Consider the following 9,455-nt stretch of genomic DNA (forward strand, 5'->3'; position numbering starts at 1 on the left):
GCTGACCTCAGAATGGAAACCAGGATATGTGTTACTTTGGGGATGAGGTTTTGTTTTGTTTCTACAGGAGAAGATAAACTGTGGGTACCATCAAAATTGATAAAGGTTCAATTTGAACAAGAGAAACCTCTTAATTAGAGGAGGTGATAGTTCCTCTACCAACATGAACATCCAATTTAAACTAACTTATACCAGTAACACATGCCTTTTCACTTAATCAGATAATAACTTGCCAAAAAAGAACCTCCCCAAAATTAGTCTTGGGGAAAGGTTTTTGTTTTTGTCTTTTAGGAGAATGAAGGTTAAGGAATCTGAAGAACACTGGACAAATGAGACAACTGAAGAAAAAGGATAAATCATCTATCCCAGGAAACAGAGGAAAATGGCCTATTGGTATATCATCTATAAACTCTTATAAGTCTTCCTAAATGTTTGTTTCTGCTCTTCTCTAAAGCCATTTAACACTATTGATCTTCTTGTAGTCCCAGTTCAATTAAAATTTAAAGCTTACTTTTGAGTTGGTGAATGGCTCTCTCCTTCTTTAAACTCAAGCATGTTGTTATAAGCAAAATGCAAAGTCCCTGTATCATGCCAAAAGAAAAGAGCCATCTTCTGCTATGGGACAGGAGAAAAGCCAAATTAATTAAGGGACTATTCTATTACCAATCTCAACTCTTTGATTCTATTCTGATTCTTTAAACTTTTCTTAAATTACGAATTTTATATCAAAATTTACAAGACTAATATATATATATATACATTTTAAACTTTGTTAAGGTATGAATGTTCATGTAGAGTACTAACTAATTCTAGAAAAAAAACCTTCAATTAGCTGCATATATATATCTTTGTGTTTGAGTCTCTTATCAGTTTTCTTCAGGAAATCATGATCAGACCTAACTCAACTGAAATCTCCAGGAAGAAGATGGGGCTCCACAACAACAACAATTCCACATTGACAGTAATAATATCACTAATCTGACAAATATCATCTACAGATCAGGTTTGGACTACAAAGTGCTCAGAGCAATTTTGAGAGGGCTAGCTCAGATGATCCAGTTTCAAAGACTATTTGAATAAGGACGAGTTAAACCCTGAACTTTGGCATTATACACAGACTGGATAATGAAGGATATAGATACCTTTCCTAGAATTTGACAATTCACCTAAAATTTATCTTTTCAGGATAAAGATACATTTGCCCATTCCCAGCAGGAAGGAATTTTAAGAATACAATGCTCACATTCCCAAAGAGGTGGTGTGGGATGGGTGGTTTTTTGGTCTTTTAAATGTGTTTTGGGTCTGGGATAATTTTCATTGTTTAGAGGCGTTGGTTACAAGTTGTTGTCAAGGGTTAGGAAAAGGGCTAAGCAAAGGAGATTAGATTTAAGGTTCGTGTTTAAAAAAAAGATAATTACTAGTTTTAAATACTTTACATTGGATTGGATTTTTTTATATTCTATAAAAATTATATATATTGAGATTGATATTGTTAGAAAATGCAATACATGTATTTATAATATTTTTCAAGATATTGTACTTAAACAGTTCATTTAACAATGTAATGCAATTTGCTGATCCTTGAATGTTATTATTACCAACTATTAGGATAAAAAGAAATGAAAGTTAGTAGTTAGACATTACAATAGAACTTGTAGTCATATTAGGTCTGTTTTAAAAATTGAGCAGATATATTTTAGATAGGTCATCTTCTAACCCTTCAGAGATCTACAGAATATGGCATTTAAAAAGTTTTAATAACTTAGAAAAGTTTTCTTTTTGTTATGACTATGAGACATATTGGCTCCTGGCAGTACCAATCTACTTCAGAGAAAATGTGGACATTGAAGAAACTGCAAATGGAGTTAACTTTCATTGTGGCAAAAGTTAGCCACTGGACAACAAAGTATCTTTGAATCAACTGCTGACAACAGGACAAAATGGACATACAGGACACTAAACAAAGGACTACAGATTCTTGCCAAAACAAGTGTGGTTGTGGTTTTATCAAAAGGCATCTTCTGAGGCCAGGACAATATGGCACCATCCCTGAAGTGGCCTTTGCAGTCTGGAAAAGTGCCCCTTTTCTTCAAAGGCAGCTGAACAGGCAGTGGGCTGATGGCTTCTGATGTGCAGTGGAACGGCAGCTGAAACAGTTTTTCTTGAAGAGTAACTAAGCTCATGCCTCTCAATAGTAGACTGGCATTTAATAGAGGGATGTGGAGAATGGGATGCTTAGCTGAAGCCACACACACACACACACACACACACACACACACACACACACACACACACACACATAGCCAAGAAGAACTTCCAGAATTTAAAATCCTGAATCATGACATGACACTAATGGAATTCAGGTGTTTCTGGTACATGGACTATTCTCACCCAATGTGAGGTCAAACTGTTGATCTTGTGTACACCCTACTTCACAAATAAGTCTGGCAGATATGCTAAGCCTATAGGCTGAAGATGATGCCCCAACACTGCAGAGAAACCTCAGGTGACTGTCCAGGCAGCTGGCTGTTTCTGTCAATGCACATTTTTTTTTGGAAGTTACTTGCATGAACTTCCACTGTTTTTTAAATTTTTTAATAGGTAATATTATTTCTTTCTTGGGTCTCTGAGGGAGTTGAAGATTAGTTAGTTATAGTTATAGTTTTCCGTGTTAAGAATTTCAGAAAAGAAACTCACTAAGAGGTGTAAGTGTATAAATTTGAAAGACGTTATAAGACAGTTCTATTAGTAATATAAGTTAGGATATAGTGGATCAGGTACATTTTGGAATTAGCAAAATAGGATAGATAATGGAATTGTTTTCTCTGAATTTGTAAAATACAAATGGACTTGACAGTTTTTAGATATTTATTGCTTGTATATATTGTATATAGTTATTGTACTTTTGTGTATAGTTTTTCTTATGTTAGTTATAACCTTTTTTTTATTAAAATAGAAAAGGGGAAATATGGTGATATTTTATTTGTACTGAAATGTGATTTTATTTTTATGTTAATAAATAAAGTTCTCTGGGGGTCAGAGCTAATAGTAAGTCATAGCAGAAGCTGGGTGGTTGGTGGTAGTGCATGCCTTTAAACCCAGTTCTTGGGAGGCAGAGCTAGGCGGATCTCTGTGTGTTCAAGTATACAGCCAACATGGAGACACACGCCTTTAATCTCAATAACAACCATAGAAGACCTGGAAGTCTGCACAGACAGGCAGTGATGAGGAGGTCATGTGGGTGGGTTTACAACCATTGAGAAAGCAGAATAGAAAGTCTATAAAAAAGATAAACAGACAGGAAGTAGCTCTCTTGCAGAGAAGGACAGAATTGGTAGTGAAGGGAAAGGTTTTTGGCTCTGACCTCTTGGGCTTTCACCTTTGCATTGACTCTGTGTTTCTTATTTAATAAGATGGTTTCAACTATAGTAACCAGTTTTCAAAATATTGAAATCTTGTGGAATAGTTAAGCTACCAAGGTTTAAGAATTCGAAGGTGATGAGTTTAGATACAGAGAAGCATGGTGTGGAAGACTTTTTGACATCTTAAAATCTCATCTATGAACTGAAAGTGATCATAAGCAACAGTCTAATGAAATCCACATTTGAACTCTTCCCAGTTTAGAGAAATAACTTTCATCTTTTACACAACAATGTTTCATGTACATCTTGTATATTAGAATTTTCTGGTTTTTTTTTTTTTTGGTTTTTTGAGACAGGATTTCTCTGTGTAGCTTTGCACCTTTCCTGGATCTCGCTCTGTAGACCAGGCTGGCCTCGAACTCACAAAGATCCACCTGCCTCTGCCTCCCAAGTGCTGGGATTAAAGGTGTGCACCACCACTGCCTGGCTATATTAGAATTTTCTATACTCTTATAATAATAGCCAAAATTTTCATATTCTACAGGTATTCATCAGATTCAGGTGTGTGATTGAAGAATATGATATATTAATTCTATCACACATAATATTATAGAATTGATTCACGTTTTTTGTCCAAACGGCATGGCATGATTTTTAACAGTTCTATGACATACCTATGACCCTCACACGGGGCCAGAAAAGGCTGTCTGAAACCATACAAGTACAAAGGCATTATATTAAGGTTGGACATGATGCACCATGGGGCAAATTACTATTACATTGTAATGTCTTTATAGCTGCTAGAAATGTTCACTCATAATTTATATTGACCTAAATGCATGATACAACAGAGATTTCAAAGAAGCATCATTGTAGGGTGAGCAGCTATGTGTAAGCACAAAGGAAGTATTGCACTGCTGTGTTTGTGAAGCCAACTAAGCAACAGTCAGGAAGTGCATCACAACTTTGAATGCTTTCTCTGTGGCCTTTTATCCAGATTCAAGCCCTTGTTGTACCTATATGCAGAGAATGAATTTACACATCCTAACCCCCCTCTGCCAAAGTCAGTTTCTCTAGGATTTTGTATTCATTTTACATAGATCATCCTCTCTTCCCCCATCCCACTCCCCCACCAGCCTTCCCATTATTTCTAGTGGAGCATTTTTAGATTGAGAATGGGCAGTTTTGTTGGGACAGATATTCAGCCCATGCCTCATCTTCACCTGCATGATCCATGGGTTGAGAAGTCAGGAAATGACAGGATGACTGTCAGGAATCTGGTTCTAGGAGTAATCTTCTTATCATGGACTACATTTGGGCTTCTGAGCAATTCTTCTGTCTTCTACAATTACTTACTGCTTTACTTGACAAGGTACAAGCTGAACTCCACAGACTTGATTCTGAACTACTTTATTGTAGCCAATTTCTCAACTCTGCTGTGTAAAGGAGTGCCCCAGACTATGGCAGGTTGAATTTTTCATAACTGATTTTGGATGCAAGCTCCTTTTCTACCTTCACAATTTGGGCATGGTTACATGTATTTGCTGCTGCAGCTTCATGAGTTTTTTCCAAGTCATCAACATCAGCAACAGAGATTCCAGATCACAGAGTCTAAAGACAAAACATTCGAGCAGAGTGGCTTCTTCCTACACTTTTGTTGCATTCTGAACATCGTCATGAGTACTTATAGTCTTCTCTACATGACTGGAAAGTTGGCAGATAGAAACATAACAAGTTTAAAAGATTTTGGTTACTGCCCTGTTTGTCTTGAAAAAACTGTTCAAGTCCTGCATGCTGTGTTCCCGCCCCGATGCTGCATGAGTTGGCCTCATGGTCTGGGAAAGCATATCAACTATTCTCACATTTTATAGGCACAAGCAGAGAATGCAAAACATGCCCAGGATCAAAACTTCCCCAAGATCATCCACTGAGTCCAGGCTATCAAAACCATCCTTCTTCAAGTGGGTACATTTAATTTCTTTTGTATAATTACCTAGCTCTTACAACTATTCTTGGGCTTCTTGCATAATCCTAGCTGGTTCCTAGTAAACACATCCATAGTCATTTCCGGGTATTTCCCAGCTGTGAGTCACTTTCAGCTCATGACCCAATATTCCCTAGCATCCAGCCCCTGTGTTCCCTGGATGAGAAATGTATAAGACCCTGATATGAATAAAAATATGAACTGAAAGCCTCTGAATGTTATGCACATTGTGGACAGTCATCACATAAAAACTTTGGTGTGCAGGCATAAACATTTGTTTTGTAATATGTGTATGTGCTTTAATGTACCTGTGTTTAGGCAAGTATATAAAAACTCTGTCTCAGAAAGTGTTTACCCTATTTCATGCAATGTATTTATCAAGTTGTTGGTGATATATGCTATGGGAGCCCATTTTCAGGTTTACTAGTGGCTTTACTCATTAGGTCTGCATAGAGAGGATGCTTAGACCAAGGACCTGAGTGCATGAGTCTGAGATATTCTGCACTTGACTGTGCTTGGGAGAGGTCTTTTGCTCCATCTCTTAGCATTTCTATAAATATTCTAGGACAGAGTCTATCAAGGCTTGATGGAATAGGTTCCAGGCCCACTTGAGGCTATCCTGTATCTTCTATCTGTTTATTTCCACACTCTAAATCCTTCTATCTAATATTTCCTGCTGTTCCCACTCAAGAGCACTCTGGGGAAATATGGGGATGGTGGGTAGACCCCTCACAAAATGGTACCCTGAACAGGGACTGAAGACAAAGGAATAATAATAATAATTACATATTTAGATTTGTTTTTATATATCTTTTATTTTAATTTAATTTTACATATCAGCCACGGATTCCCTTTTCCTCCCCCCTCTTTCGTTCCCCCCACCTTCCACCCAGCCCACTTCCCATTCCCACCTCCTCCAGGGCAAAGAATGCCCTGGGGATTGAGTTCAACCTGGTAGATTCAGTCCAGGCAGGTCCAATCCCCTCCTCCCAGCCTGAGCCAAATGTCCCTGCATAAGCCCCAGGTTCCAAACAGCCAGCTCATGCACTGAGGACAGGTCCCAGTCCCACTGCCTGGGTGCCTCCTAAACAGTTCAAGTTAATCAACTGTCTCACTTATCCAGAGGGCCTGTCCCAGTTGGGGGCTCCTCAGCTATTGGTTCATAGTTTATGTGTTTCTATTAGTCCCTGTGCTTTTTCCAACTTTGGTCTCAACAATTCTTGCTCATACAAACCCTCCTCTTTCTTGCCAATTGCACCCCTGGAGCTCCACCTGGAGCCTGGCCATAGATCTCTCATCCAGTTTCCTCAGTCATTGGATGAGATTTCTAGCATGACAATTAGGGTGTTTGTCCATCCTATCACTAGAGTAGGTCAGTTCAGGCTTTCTCTCAACCATTGCCAGTAGTCTACTGTGAAGGTATCTTTGTGGATTTCTGGGGACCTCTCTAGCACTTTGCTTCTTCCTATTCTCATGTGGTCTTCATTGATCATGGTCTCTTATTTCTTGTTCTCCCTTTCTGTTCTTGATCCAGCTGGGATCTCCCGCTCCCCTAAGCTCTCTTTCCCTCAAAATTTGCCCTTCATTACTCCCATTCATGTCCAGGTTGTTCATGTAGATCTCATCCATTTCTCTGTCATTGGGTGATCCCTGTGTCTTTCTTGGGGTCCTGTTTTCTAGGTAGCCTCCCTGGGGTTGTGAGTAGCAGTCTTGTCATCCTCGTTTTACATCTAGTATCCTCCTATGAGTGAGTACATACCATGTTTTCTTTCTGAGTCTGGGCTACCTTACTCAGGATGATTTTTTTCTAGGTCCATCCACTTGCCTGCAAACCTCATGATGTCATTGTTTTTCTCTGCTGAGTAGTATTCCATTGTGTATATGTACCACATTTTATTTATCCATTCTTCAGTTGAAGGGCATCTAGGTTGTTTCCAGGTTCTGGCTATTACAAACAATGCTGATATGAACATAGCAGAGCAAGTGCCCTTGTGGTATTACTAAGCATTCCTTGGGAATATGCCCAAGAGTGATATAGGTGGGTCTTGGGGGAGATTGATTCCCAATTTTCTGAGAAAGTGCCATACTGATTTCCTAAGTGGTTGTACAAGCTTGCATTCCCACCAGCAGTGGAGGAGAGTTCCCCTAGCTCCACATCCTCTCCAGCATAAGCTGTCTTAAGTGTTTTTGATCTTAGCCATTCTGACAAGTGTAAGGTGGTATCTCAGGGTCATATTGATTTGCATTTCCCTGATAATTATGGATGTTGAGCAATTCCTGAAATGTCTTTCAGACATTTGAGCTTCCTCTGTTAAGAATTCTCTGCTTAATCTATAGCCCATTTCTTAATTGTACTATTGGACATTTTGATCAGCCATTAAAGGTTAGGCTCACAACCAAAAATATTTAGATTTATTACAGTGTTTGGTAAAATGAGAGTGAGGACCTGCTAGTTGAAGTGAGTGGTTCAGTGTTGATGTTGAAGTTAAGGAAAGAAATTAAAAAGGGCAGGAGATTTTATCCTCGAGAGAAAACGAAAAAAACAGACTGGAAGTATGTCCCATGCTGCATCACAAAATATCCTCTGTGAAGATTTCTATCTTTCTGTCTCTCAATTTTTACCTAAGATAAATAATTAAGAGCATAGTGTAGCAATATATTACAGGAAAAACATAGAAGTATAAGGTAGTGTAGAAAAAATTAAGGTAAGTTAGACAGCTAGACAGAAATTGAGTCTTCAATTTTCTAAGTTTTGGGGCTATGAATGCAAACTGGGGGAAAAAAATCTATCTTTTTTGAAGGTTACAAACAGAGGAAAGTTTTTTTTTTTTTTTTTTTTCAGTTTATCGGGCAGAAAAAAGACTCCTGTGGGAAGAAAGTTTCTTCCTGAGGGAAAATGAGGGTGAAATAGAACATTTCACTCTACTGATGCTGCTACTATATAGAAACATCTTACCCTCAGAATTGGTTTCCTCCTGGCCAAGAAGCCAAAAAGTTTAGAGATAGGTCTCTTGGGGAGAAGCCTTAATCTTTCCCTCTTAGGAAAAAAATTAATCTCTTTAAAAAGCCTTTCAGAAATTTCTGTTTTCTTTCAATAAAATGCAAAAAAAATTACCTGGATATATTAGTATGAGAAATCATATGTGATTAGCTCTAAGGGAAAACAACAAACCTCTCAAGGCAGCAAAACCTCCCTAAGTTCTGTCTTTCAAACCAGAAAAATCCTCCCTGCAGAAAGGGAGGCAGGGATTGAATTCCTAAATACCTCTCTTGTAAGCTATCTCTTCAAGCCCTTAAAAACCAACAGCCAGACATTCCCTATGGTTAGTGCCTAACAAGAGAGGCAGGCAGATAATTCCCTGACAGGAGAGGTGACTGGCAAGAAGAAAAGCTGTAAAAGCAGAACCTTTCAGCTGTGGCTGAGCTCAAGCATCAGGAGCTCTGTTTACATCCCCTGAAGGGATACAAACCCTCTCTGTCAGCATTGTAACCTTGTGTCTGACTTACAACTGAGAAGAAAATAGCCAGTACCTCCAAGTTTGAGTCTATTCCATGGATACTAGAGATCCTGCAGTTGTGAACAGCTTTGTGCATCGTGAAGCTGAGGCAGAAAGGTGCAAGACCTTGGAGAAAATTTCTATCAAACAAGCAAAGCCAGAGCCTCTGGGAATGGCACTTTTGCCCACCTTCTTGAAAGTCCTGGGTTGATAGGAGGGGTTATGAAGTGTCCACAACTGCAAAAAGAAATCTGAAACAAAATCTCTTTTCTATCAGAGAAAGCATCTATCTGAGAAAAGCTTTGTTTTGACTGACTACTGGTGAGTTGAAGGAGTATAGCCCTAAGGAGTGATTGCCTCTGGCATAAGCTCTGTTTGTCAGTGCGTGGACAAACAAACACAACCCACTGGGGGACCTGGTCAGGTGTAAGGCCTGATGAGGCAAAACACCTGTCCTAATGTGAGTTTAGGGATAAACTTCTGTTAGTTTAAAAAAGCAGAAGCTTGATTCTCATTACAGAAATGGAGAAGGGACAAATCCTTCCCCAGAAAATTCAAGATGTGAGGAAAGCCGCTAGAGTTTGAAGCAGATTATGAGAAATGTTTTTAGCC

General features: G+C 38.7%; 1 pseudogene; it reads left to right on the plus strand.

Annotated features, from left to right (window-relative positions):
• Window positions 1–4,624: 4,624 nt before the first annotated feature.
• On the plus strand, window positions 4,625–5,521 carry LOC131903898 (vomeronasal type-1 receptor 4-like; annotated as a pseudogene).
• The last annotated feature ends 3,934 nt before the right edge of the window (window positions 5,522–9,455 follow it).

Source organism: Peromyscus eremicus, chromosome 1, assembly GCF_949786415.1.
Source record: "Peromyscus eremicus chromosome 1, PerEre_H2_v1, whole genome shotgun sequence".
Classification (NCBI taxonomy): domain Eukaryota; kingdom Metazoa; phylum Chordata; class Mammalia; order Rodentia; family Cricetidae; genus Peromyscus; species Peromyscus eremicus.